The following is a 13,141-nucleotide window of genomic DNA, read 5'->3' as shown; positions in this document are numbered from 1 at the left end:
CTTAAAGCTCAACGTTCAGAAAATTAAGACCATGGCATCTGGTCCCATCACTTTATGACAAGTAGATAGGGAAACATTGGGAACAGTGGCTGACTTTATTTTGGGGGGCTCCAAAATCACTGCAGATGGTGATTGCAGCCATGAAATTAAAAAATGCTTACTCCTTGGAAGGAGAGTTATGACCAACCTAGACAGCATATTAAAAAGCAGAGACATTACTTTGTCAACAAAGATCCATCTAGTCAAGGCTATGGTTTTTCCAGTGGTCATGTATGGATGTGAGAGTTGGACTATAAACAGGGCTGAGCACCAAAGAATTGATGCTTTTGAACTGTGGTGTTGGAGAAGACTCTTGAGAGTCCCTTGGTCTGCAAGGAGATCCAACCCGTCCATCCTAAGAGAAATCAGTCCTGGGTGTTCATTGGAAGGACTGATGTTAAAGCTGAAACTCCAATATTTTGGCCACCTGATGCGAAGAGCTGACTCATCTGAAAAGACCCTGATGTTGGGGAAGATTGAAGGCAGGAGGAGAAGGGGATGACAGAGGATGAGATGGTTAGGTGGCACCACCGACTCAGTGGACATGAGTTTGGGTAAACTCTGGGAGTTGGTGTTGGACAGCGAGGACTGGCAGGCTGCAGTTCATGGGGTTGCAAAGAGTCAGACACAATTGACTGACTGAACTGAACTGAACTGAAAAATGGCAGAAGGTAGTGGAACAAAACGATGAATATGATGTTCAGTCAAGTTTTGGGGGCAGATAAAAAATATCTCTTTTAGTTAAAAAATGAAAGGAACTTTTTGGCCAACCCAAGAAAGTTCTTGCCCTTTTGGTAACAGTGTTCCCCTCAGTGTCACACAACTGTGGATCCACTGCAGTTGGGATACAGGATGGTATCAAAAAATTCAGAATATCAGAAACTGAATTTAACTTCATCTTGCTTTGCTTTCTTTTTTCTTTTTAGAATAAAGTTTCTTAAAGGCAATGCTTTCTGGTCCCAAGGACCAGTTGGCGATGTCTGAAACCTTTCTCACTGTCCCAGCGGAGGAAGTGCTCTTCGCCACAGCTGGGGTGCGGGTCAGGGTGCAGCCGGCCCCCTGAGATGTGGGATGCCCCACAGCACAGAACAGCTGGTTTTATCTAAAATGTCCACATTGCCCTGTCTTAGAAAGAGAGCATCCCACTCTTCCTCCATAAGTTCAGATGAAACAGGGCTTAGAGTTCATTTTTGCTGTGTAGTGCTGGGTGGGAAAGCCCGTAGACATAACATAGTTTGTTCACACTTTGGGAAATACACTGTGTACGTATGTGGTGGATCTTGTGAATTGCTGTCCAATTGGAGATCACAAGTCCCTCTTCCCCAGGCATGGGAGCTGACTGACAGTGGGTGTCGTGTATGTGCAGATCATCTAGGTGCATGGAGGAGCTGTGGACCCCACGTTCATGAGTTGCTACACCCACCTGCTCTGTAGGAGTCAGGTCAGTGGGCTGTTTGCACAGGTGAGGGCTCATTTCTGCTGTGACCAGGAGAGCTCTGAGCAATGCTGGGATGGTCATGCTTGTAAAGGACTTTCCCCCACCTCACTGATTTCCATCCACCTTTGGCATGTGGACACTTCTGTGGCTCCTTGCTTCTCTGTCTGTGAGGACCAGGAAAGAAAGGCAGGTTCCCTGTGAGGGGGAGGTGGACACCGTCTGCCCTGGCAGGGCCACCTGAGCATGGAGCAGCAGGAGCAGGGTCGCTCGCAGCTGCTGACTGGCAGCTCCCCCTCAGTGCTGCTTGTGCTCATCCCCTCAGGTTTCATTTCTCCTCTTCTCTGATGGGTTTTTCTTCATAGGCTGACTGCTGTTAGTGTGTATGTGGTACATGGCCTCTGAGAAACACCTGGTGAAGAGCACATAGGGGTCGTCCCATGGTTAATTCCAGAGGCAGTTACGTTTTTGCAACTCACTGTGTTCTCACGGGCAATTCGAAATCTGATGATTGGAAGTGTCATCTCTTTCCATGACTAAAATCATTTCCTGGGCTGTCAGCTTTCCTCCCCATGATCAGCTCTTGTTCCTGTGTTTCGGGTTGTGTTCTAGTTGACCTGTGACACTGCTGTAGTTTATTAGTTTAGTTAATTGAGTTGTAAGCTCCTGGAATTCCTCTATTTATAGGACTTCCAATAAAAGTGACCTTGTAGTTACACACCCTTACAGTTCTGTATGTCACCTGCAGTAAAGCCTCCAATGACTGGCCTGTACTGTTGTGTTCACAGGCCATAAAGGAGAGGAAGAGGTGCATCATGGCTCACTGGCTGAACATGATCCTGAAGAAAAAGAAGCTGGTGCCACCCCATCCGGCCCTGCGCTTTACAGTGGCCTTCCCCCCGGGGGGCAAGCTGTGCTCCCAGCACATAAGGCTCCCCCTGTGCTCCTGAATGAAATTAGCATCTTGTTTCCTTCTCTGTCCCCCTGTAACAGTCACAGCTTACTGACATTTAATGGATTCTCCCAAGTCTTTGACACTGTTTAATAAATGCCTATTCCCTGGTGGCTCAGACAGTAAAGCGTCTGTCTGCAATGCAGGAGACCTGGGTTCGATTCCTGGGTTGGGAAGATCCACTGGCGAAGTAAATGGCAACCCACTCCACTATTCTTTTCTGGAGGATCCCATGGACAGAGGAGCCTGGAGGGCTACAGTTCATGGGGTGGCAAAGAGTCAGACATGACTCTCAGACATCATCTCCTGTCAGTTCTCCCTATCAGATGAGCCCAAAACCAGGATCAGTAAGAAGAACTGACCAATATTCATAGGCTTAATAAAGTAACTTCGTTAACATGACCTGAACCCTGTCATGCTAACACAGGAAAGCGTTCCCCATTTGGTATATTTTGTTTCCGTCCCCTCTTGCTGGATCATGTGCAGTACTGTCACCAGTAACAGCACTCTCAGAGGTGCCCCTCAATGCCAGAGGAGGAATGGAAATACGTGGGTCTGTATCACAACTAACAGGGAGAAGAAAGAGTTGTATTAACTGGGTTAAACTGTCATTACCTCTTGACCTTACTGGACCTTTTCTCCCCCAGATTCTCTCTGTGACTGGGTTTGTTGACAGCGACAGGGGTGACCTGAAGCTAATGGTGTACCTGGCAGGTGCCAAGTACATGGGCTACCTGTGCCACAGCAACACCATCCTCATCTACAGAGAGTAAACGCGGCCACCTCCACGTCTGCCCTTGGCCTGCTCGGCAGTGCTCTGGGTCCTTCAGTCAGCCGGCATTCTGCCCTCGACCCACACAGGGCATCTCAGGTTCCCTCTGTCAGCCAGGGTTCCATCTCAGCCCACACAGTGCAGCTCCGGGTCCCTCAGTTGACCAGGGTTCTGTCTCAGCCCTCATGAGCCTGCTCTGGGTCTCTCAGTCTGTCCAAGTTCCATGGTGGATGTCAGAGTCTGCTTAAAGAATGGCAGTGATATTCGTGGTAATGGTAGCAGAAGAATGAAATTAGATGATTAAGAGGGTGCAGTCAAATTAGGTGACAGTGGTGAGGTGAAAGCACACTGGCCAATGACCTCGCGATCACGTGAACACCTTCTTACAGCCCGATCAGCTCTGTAGAACAGTCCCTGCCACCTCCATTGCGAGCAAGTGTGGGCTGGCTTGTGTTAACAGAAGTACAAATTTGAACTCCGGTAACTCTAATGAATGTGTTTTCTCTCCTCCCCCCCACTCCCACCAAAAAAGACTGACTTGTTTAAAGCACAAGAAAGCCAAAGAACAGCAGATCCCGTGCCTGAATGCCCAGTGGCTGGGGGACATCCTGCTGGGGAACTTCGAGGCCCTGTGGCAGATGCAGTATGGCTGCTACACCGCCTTCAGCATGCAGGACGCCCTTTACCCCAACCCCGCACCTGGTGTTGAACCTTCTGGGTAAGCAGGCTGGCTCCCCGTGGCCATGGGCTGGTGCTCCAGATGCCGCTGTTGGCTTCGGGGTTGCGTCCTTTTTATCTCATCTCTTGTTTCCTCTCCACACTGTCTCCCTCTATACTGGACCCAGGAGTTTTATTGGCTTGTATTTTAGTTTGCTTTTTTTAATGGACTCTCAGAAGTGGAAGGAACACTCAAAAGCCTTTTGATCTTGTCTTTCAAGCCAGCTCTCGTTTAACTTGCTCTGTAAGACGTGGCATCCCCCGCGCCCCCCACTTTCTGCTGCACAGATCCTGAGGAAGGCCCACTGCCCTGACTGTACACCAGATGGTGCTTAACCCCATTTACCCACCTGAGCGTCACTCCAGGAAGTGGTTACTCAAATGCTGCTTTAACATGCACTCCCTTGAAGGAGCCTGTCCAGTTCTGGTCCTAACAGCCTCAGTCGCAAGAAAGCCCTTTCTGGTTTTCAGCCACGGCCTGCCTGCTTCCCTGGGACAGACCTGGGTGTAACATCTGCTCTGAAGCCGTGGTGCAGACGCCAGGCCCTTCCTCGGTTAACACGTGTCCTCAAGGGCCCAGCCGGGCTGCCACCCCCATGTGCTGTGCTCATCACAGACGGTTCCTCGGACGCCAGAGCGCAGGGCTCCCAGAACTGTCCAGGGTTCAGCACACACGAGCAGGTGGTGCCTACATTGGGCCACAGGCTGCTGGTTTGCTCAGCTTTGTCTCATACAGAACACTCAGCCCCTGCCAGGCTTCCCTGTGAACTTAGGAAAAGTCCTCATGGTTCTCTTACTGGAGGCCATCACCTGAGCAACTGCATGTTCAAGATGACCTGCACCTGGAGAGGTGTCTCATTTCTGTTATTACTGATACACTTTCATTTTAATTGATTTTTTCTTGGAAGTTGGTTGATTTACAATGTTATGCTAGTTTCAGGTGTGCAAAAAAAGTGAATAAGTCATACTTGTACATACATCTACTTTTGTTAAAGATTTTTTTCCCATGTAGCTATTAAAAAGTATTTAGTAGAGTTCCCTGTGCTATATAGCAGGTCGTTATTGTTAACCTGTTTTATATATAATAGTGTGTATGTGTCCTGAAAGGGCTTTTACATTGATAAGGGCTCCTTTATGTACATAGTGTTTCTGAAAAGTAACCTGTTTCTCTCTTCAGATGCTTGGAGAGTTCCGTTGAAAGTGTAAGCAGAGTTGCTGATGGTATGTCACCTTAGTCATCTTACTGTGGCTGTTACTGTGTTACAAAGAAGTAGGGATATGTTTGTATCTGTAACTAATTCTTTTAGTAATTGGCCGTCATGACCAATGAGGGCTGAATCTTCTCGCCTGTCATAAGCTGTTCAGTGCACCGTTGTCTTTATCCTCTTCGTTGATGATATTGGGAGTTACTCATTCACATGACACACATTAGCTCCATGACTTCTTCAGAGAGCTACATGACTGCTTACAGAGGTGCAGAGCAGAATACAGGGAGACCGTGTGTTTCCATGGGGTTCAGGAGGTGGGAACTGGGGCGCCAGAGTGTCAGCCCTGACCGCAGCGCTTCACTGTGGCAGTGGACTTCCAGGTCACTGGCTGGGGTCTCTGATGGGATGCCTTCAGGGTGGGCTGTTCAGCACTGGAGTGCCAGGGGTTGGTTGGTAGGAAATGAGTAAGGACTGCCTTTCCCTTGGTGGGGAGGGTCATCTCCACCATCATCCCGGATGGAGAGGTGGTTTCTTCCAACAGTATAACACAAATGAGTGTGCTTGTGGAAGAAAGACTGGGTTAGAGGCAAGGAAGGGGTGAGGGGGCAGCAGCCACAGTGTGAGGCTGGCTGTGGGGAACTGCAGGGGCACCGGCTCCCCATCGGGCTCCACATCTCTGCACGTCAGGGCCTCCAGCTGGTTTTAGGAGCATGGGTGCTGTGTGCGGGACACAGAGTGGCCATCAGAGGCCTGCCTTCCCCTCCAGTGTCCTGTGACCCAACAGTCCTGCACCCTCATAGGGGAACCTCCATCTTTCTGGAGGGGTGAAACTGCAATCATTATGTTTTCCAAATTCCATTGGGACACAAAATGTTTGAAGTAAAATGTGTTTTGAAAAGTTCACGGTTGAGGATTAAATCTATCTCAAGAGCTGAGGTAGGGGTGAAGACATCTTAAAGAACTGTTGGGTCTGGTGAATAGACAGGGTGGCCAGCACCAGGGCCTCCCAGGACAGCTCGCAGGTGCCCGTGGTCTCTGCCAGTTGTGCCTTAGGGAGTGTGTCTTGTGTGTGGTGAGATGGGTAGAAAGCACTCAGAAGCTGCTGTGTTACTGGGGTGGTTGACTAAGGTAAATCATACTTTAATTACAGGGTGTAAGACTACCTCCCAAACCGAAGCAGAATGAAGTAACTAATATCCAGCCTTCTTCCAAAAGTGCGAGGTAGAGAAGAATCACCTTGTTTTTTTTTTTTTTAATGGTTGATGATCTTTTACAGTCTGTTCTAGGAACTGGTGGCAGTTGGGGAAATTCCTAAGATTTTCACTTGGAAGGGCTTTCCAGGTGACACTAGTGGTAAGGAACCCGCCTGCTAATTCAGGTGACATGAGACATGGGTTCAGTCCCTGGGTCAGGAAGATCCCCTGGAAGAAGGCATGGCTGCTCACTCCAGTATTCTCGCCTGGAGAATCCCCATGGACAGAGGAGTCGGGTGGGCTACAGTCCATGGGGTCACAAAGAGTTGGGCACGACTGAGCGACTAAACCACCAGGACTTGGAAGGATGTGCTGCTTGCATTGCAGCTATATCATGACATCTCTCGTTTCATCACTGGAGATAAATGGGGATTAGCCAGTGTCTTTACCTTTCTTATTAAAAAAAAGTCCAATCTTCTGTTTTATCTTTTTTCTATCTTGCCAGAACCCCCATTGTGTGAAACGAGCTGCTGTGGTGGGACGGGGGCAGGGGGACTGGAACCCGGCTCCAGGCATCCTCAGTGTGTGCCCGGGAGCCCACGTCCGACTCCTGACCCAGGTCAGGATGGGGGATGGAGCCCCTTCTGTGGGGCTGGGGCGAGGGTGTTGTCAGACTTGTTCTGGTCTCACCTGGTGGAGGTAAGCCAGTGGTTTAACTGGAACCAAGAGACCCTCTGAACTGCATTTAGTGAGGGTCTTTGTCTCTTCCCTACTCCTCAGTCCCCTCCTTCCAGTCCCCACAGCCACTCAATCTGGGGATTGTTGGATTCTTTAGTAAAAGCATACTTATGTGATTATATACGTCATTAAAACACTACAGATTTTTTTAACTTAATACACTGTCTCAAATATAAGCTAAAAATAGGGTTTGAAAAAAATTTAAGCAAAGAAGTTGAATATGAAGTGTGTACTTCAGTCAACCAGCTTTGTTCTGTGTCAGAGCTTCTGGGGTGAGAGGGGTCCTGTGGGATTTGGTGGGGGACTGGGGACCACAGAGGGCCCTGGAAGCCCTCCCTTCCACCCTCACAGACCCCCAGGGACAGTGCAGGCTGGGGGGTAGGGGGTGGTGCCTGATCAGCCCTTCCCCTGGGGTGCCAGGTTAGAGTCCTTTGGGATGACTTTGTGTAAATGGTGGGAAAGAAAGAGCAGGTGAATCACTGCACTTTCCCTTTAAGAACAGAAAACCACACACAGGTAAAGCTCTCAGAGGTTCTTAACGCTGTTAAAATTAAACTCTCTTGTTTGGTAAAGAACATATTAGGGAAGTAATAGCCGTTCTCTTTTATGTGTGTTTCATAGAATCAAAGATATTCTGCCTCCCACCAAGAAGTTACCACCAGAACTGACCCCTTTTGTGCTTTTCATTGGATTTGAGTCTATTCAAGTTCAAGAGTACATAATGGTGAAATTTCCTTCTATTTCACATAAGGATTTTTAGGAATGTTCCTTTCTGTTTATATTTGCTTTAGGTGAGCAGATTTATTAAGTTAACATGTAATCAGGAATACCGTGTTGTAACAGTGTTCATCATGTGTATTCATAAACTCTGTCATCATTACATCATTGCCTTCCCACCTTATTCTTGCTGCTACTTCCTCCTTTGACACTTGCTTTCTTAGGACGACTCAGGTGAGGAGACCAAGAGCAGTCTTGTAATCACACATTAGCAAAGCTGTGCAAATACCATTTTCGTAAGGACATTAGCTTACGAGAGTAGCTGTGCCCCCTCAGGTTTCCTAAATGAACCCATCATCTTCTCAAGACTTGTTCTCTCTGGTGGGGCGGGCCCAGGGGTCACAGGTGTTTTTGTATTTATTTACATAAATGCACTTCTGGAAGTAACACTAGGAGGGACTGTGGGCTTGTGTCTGGGGATGGGATGGTTAAAGTAGAGTTGACCTGTGTCACAGGGATTCAAATATTTCCCTTTATTTTTTAAGGAAAAGAAATAATTATAAATACTACTATAAAATTCTTTTTTTAACTTTTAAAACTGGGTATAAAGAGATCATCTTTTACATGTCTATGTCTTAGGTTGATTTTTGTGTCATCATTTCTTAGAGACTGTGTCTCAACGTGCCTTATCAATACTCACTTCGGCGTAGACAGCCTGGGAGGTTCACTCCTTATGTAGCAAGCTGCCTTGTTCTCAGAGCTTTCTACTTGTTCAAAGGGGTGTCCTCCTGGTGTCCAGTGGAGGTCCTGCTTTAATCTTGACTTGTGTGGCACGGATTAGGGAAATGTACATTGTCACTTCCAGTTTCCACTTTGCTCGCACGGTGGCGTAGGTCTGGCTTCACCGCTTTCACCATTTTGGGCGGCCGAGAGCCCCATTCATGATCTAGACAAGTCCCAGGCTGTGGGTGGGCAGGCGGGCGGCTCTGCAGACCAGATGGTCTCACCTCTGCTCTGTGTTCCCAGCCCTCAGAAGCTCCACATCCTGGGTGGGGAGGTCGCCGAGTCTGCACAGAAGTGCACCCACCTCATCGCCAGCAAGGTGAAGCAGATCATCAAGTTCCTGATGGCCATTTCCGTGGTGAAGCACATCGTCACCCCCGAGTGGCTGAAGGAGTGCTTCAAGTGCCAGTTCATCGGTAAGTGGCCGAGCCGCACCTTGTCAACTGGATGCCCAGTTAGAAGGGTTTTTGCCTTCAAATTTGTCCCCATTTTCATCCCAGCAAAGATCAAGTTCATTTTTTAACTCTGTGAATTTAAATGAATAAATAACAAATTATTTCATGTCCCAGTGAGGCATTTGATATCTGTGCATTTCACTGTGAAATAGGAAGGTTGTGGTAATTGGGGAAGTTCTGGGGAAGAGCTCTGTAGCCTTGCCTTGTTCTCCTGATGATACATCCTGTATGTCATGCTGGCTGTCCAATGGGGTTCCAGGTGTGGGACAGTGAATGCAACAGGGCCAGGGAGCCCAGGAGTGTCCTGGGAACATGGGGCAAGTGGCCTGGGGGGACAGTGTGGGTCACCAACCCCCAGGACAGGCATGGGCATCTGTGGTGGGACCTTCATTCCATTGCTCTGCGCTCCCCTCCCACACGCCTCCTGCTGGGGGCTGCATAGGTGGTCCTTGGGTGGTGTCCACGGTGGTTCCTTCTCTGCTCTGCCTGCTCTCACCTGGTGCTGCTCTCGAGCCATCTGTGGGAAGCACTCTGAAGTCTGTAGTTGCTGTTGCTCCTCGACCAACTCTCATTTATCCCCTATTTCCTCACATGTCTCCTTTCTTTCTCGACCATGGGGCTGTCACTGTTTCCATGTCGCCCTGCTGTGACCAGTGACTGCTGGTCTCCTCTCCATTCTTCCCATCAGTTGTGACCACCTGGTAGCTTTTGGCAAAACAAGAGTGTCCTAGACTTGTCTTAGGCTTTTCTGCCCTGGTACTGGCACCATCATGTCCCAGGGACCCCCCACCCCACCCCCAGTTCCAATCTCAGGGCAGACCTGGGGAGCTGATGGCACTCAGGCCCATGGGGTCTGCCTATGCCAAGCTGACTCACACAGTGCTTCTCTTGTCTGTCTGTCCGGTTCCAGTCCCACACCACAGGGCTCATGCTCATCTCTCCCTTCCTGTGTCCGTACTCCAGCAGTGAGATGCCTGCTCCCAATGTCCTAAATACATTAGCTTCCTGGATGAGTCCCATATAGTCAGCCGCCATCGGCCATCCCTGCGCCCCCACCCCTGCAGCACACCGCCCCTGCCTGGGCTCTGACAGCTTTAAGACTAGACGCTTCCTATCATGGGGGAGGGGTATTTTGACATTTTGTATTTATATCTATATAGTTTGGGACACTAATTATGTAGGTTATTTCTTTTTGGAATACACATGCCCTTTGCACTGCTGTGAAAAGTTTGACTCTTGCCACAACTCCGTCCAAGTTAATATAACTCGTCTTCTTCTCTTAGAAACCCAGGGTTGTTGTAGCTACTGTGTTCATTTCAGTGTCATCTCTCACCTTAAACACGGACTGCTTCCTGTCCTCCCTCACGGCTCTTCAGCAGGCACAGCAACCTTCATCATGCTATAGAAACTAGCATTTCAAATACATCACTTCATTCAACTATATCACTTCATGCATGAAAGTACTTCTTTGTTCGTTTTTTAACTTCATTTTTTAGACATTATTGTCTTCTTTCACCTAGTGTGGTGCTTTCTTTTTCTGCTGGTGGCTGATGGACTTGCATTTTTAGCAGTCATTATATCTCAGTGTCTCCTGAGTGACCTGATGGAGGCAGCAACTATGTTGTCTAAGCTGAGAATGGTTTTCTCATTTTTAACGTGTTGTTTTAAACAGAGAAGGGCAAGTGACAGACCCACCATGTGGCCCGTCAGCCCTACAGCGTGTCATCTGACTCAGCCTGTCCCTGGACTGTTAGTTTGGTTACAATGATGAAATGAAAAGCTTTTCTGAATGAGATGTATTCATAAGAAGATTGAAATACTTTGTGATCTTTACTTTTTGACAAATTAGGTATTATTTTAATATTCTTAGATCGTCAAAATCTGGTAAAACCATTCTTTATAAATTGATGTACATATTCATGTATAAAAGGAACTTGTTTTTGGTACATCTGTAAAATGTGGCTAATTGACTCTCAGTTGGAGTCCAGTGGCTCTGAAGTCACTGGTCCCTGTGAGCACAAGCTGGCCGTGAACCTGGTTCCTGGCCTGTCCCTCCACATGGACACTCTTCACCTGGGTTTGGGTTGGGGTGCTGTGGCCCCCCAACAGTGTGAAGTTACAGCTGAGGGGGAGGTGGGGGGCTGCCCAGGGATGAGAGGAGGGTTCACAGCTTTCAGGACATTTGTTCCTGAAAGCTGAGAAACACTGATCTATGAGAAAGAGTGTCTTTGGCCTGGCTGTTTTCGGGAGGAAGGAAAATGAAATATAATCAGGGTGACTTACTCATTCACAGGTTTCACAGGTGGATGCCAGCACCTGGCTCACTGGGGCACCTGGAGCCAGTCACACACGGTACACCCCAGTGCCAGGCACTTTCTGAGGCTGTCCCGTCTTCCTTTTCAGACAGCAGAACTACCTTTTCCAAGATGCGGAGGCCGAAGTGCTTTTCTCCTTTAGTTTGGAGGAGTCCTTGAGGAGGGCACAGGTTTCTCTGCTCTTCAAGGTACACCTGGACTGGAGCTCAGATCAGCTGCTCAAGCTGGGCGACTGTGATGGGCCAGGCAGCTTGCACCCAGAGAGCTGGGCTCTCCCCACTCCCCCTGCACAGTCAGGCCTCCTCTAGGGTCTGTTCGGGTTGAAGAGAATCGATATGGAAAGAGATGCGTTACAAATAACCTGGGTTCAGAGAGCATACTATGAATAATTTATAAGATATTTATTTTTTTTTGCTTTAACAACTTACATTAATACTATTCTCATAAAATGTATATTCAGCTGGAAAATGGAGAACATTCTTGAGAAAATATTAACTGAATATGTGTCTAATAATTCTAGAGTACAGTGTTTAAATGTTTCTAAGATAGAACAGTTTGAAAAATGTTTGTATCGAACAGTGGCTTAGTAGATTAATAGAGATAATCAGGTTTTTTTTTTTTTTAACTCTTAAGGAGCCAACTTAGGAATCAAAAGAGATTGGCAGCACTGAGTTAAGAGTACATTACCTAAAATAGTCTGTTTTGCTAAATGTTTGAGGAGTTTAAACAAAATGGTACTTCTGGTACATTTAAGAGTAAGGAAATTAGAGAAGTTTAATCATCAAAATCATTTTGTACTCCATTTGAGCTTTAGGAATTGTGAAAAATGTTCTTATTCTTACTCTTATCACAAAATACTTCATATCTTACAGGAATTAAAGTTCTAGTCACTTTTTAATAATTATAGGTCACACCTAGCATATGAGAATGTTATTTCTGAAATTTCATGTCTGTTTGCCAGGCCCACTTCAGGTTGGGGACCAGGGGAATCTAGTACCATGTAGCTCCATGAAATTAGGCATTTTGTCAAATTTCTTGGGTAGGATGAGAAATTACACACACTGAAATTTCAGTTTGAAACCAGTACACATATTTTCATTTTTAGGCAAAATACTTTTACATCACTGCTGGGATCTGCCCATGTCTGTCAACCATGAAAGCGATTATGGAATGTGCAGGAGGCAAAGTGTTGTCTAAAGAGCCATCTTTCCAGAAATTCATGGAATATAAGCAGGATAATGTGCACAGAAGTGACACATTGTTGAATGCATCAATGTCATATATGAGGCTCAGTAACCAAGAAGCTGCTTTTCTTTTCCTTAGAGTATGTCAGAAATGATTTTAATATCCTGCGAAAATAACCTTCACTTGTCTCAAAAGTATTCTGCCAGAGGATTAGTTATGTTCATTGCTCTGCTGCGTGTTGGTGTGCATGGGTGCAGGCAGGTGCATCTGTTTGACAGGTTTTGTCTTTGTTCCTTGCAGATGTTCACAATGCAGAGTTTGTTCTCACTGGAGTGCTCACTCAGACACTGGATTATGAGTCGTATCCTTTGGGAAGGCGGTGGGTGGGCCCCTCTCATCATTAGTGTCAGAGCTGCATGTGCTCCGTGACCCCACAGGTTAGGGCACTACTGCCAGGGTTAGTGATAGAACCACTGAGAGGCCCATTGAATTTCGTAGACTGTTCTTCTAGAGTAGACGCTCTTACATCTTTCCAGGCTCTTTCCCGCCCTCCGTGTTGAGATCCGAATGCCTGTTCTGCACTGCCTTTCCCTGTGGAAGGAAGACTTGGTATAAAGCTTACCTGAGCCATC

The 13,141-nt window shown here is 47.4% G+C and overlaps 1 pseudogene; it reads left to right on the top strand.

Annotated features, from left to right (window-relative positions):
• The first annotated feature begins 1,015 nt into the window (after positions 1-1,015).
• LOC133052667 (PAX-interacting protein 1-like) lies at positions 1,016-12,913 on the top strand (annotated as a pseudogene).
• Positions 12,914-13,141: the final 228 nt, after the last annotated feature.

This window comes from Dama dama, chromosome X (assembly GCF_033118175.1).
Source record: "Dama dama isolate Ldn47 chromosome X, ASM3311817v1, whole genome shotgun sequence".
In the NCBI taxonomy this organism is placed as follows: domain Eukaryota; kingdom Metazoa; phylum Chordata; class Mammalia; order Artiodactyla; family Cervidae; genus Dama; species Dama dama.
Note: the sequence above shows the minus strand (reverse complement) of the source record. Positions and strands in the feature narration are given on the sequence as shown.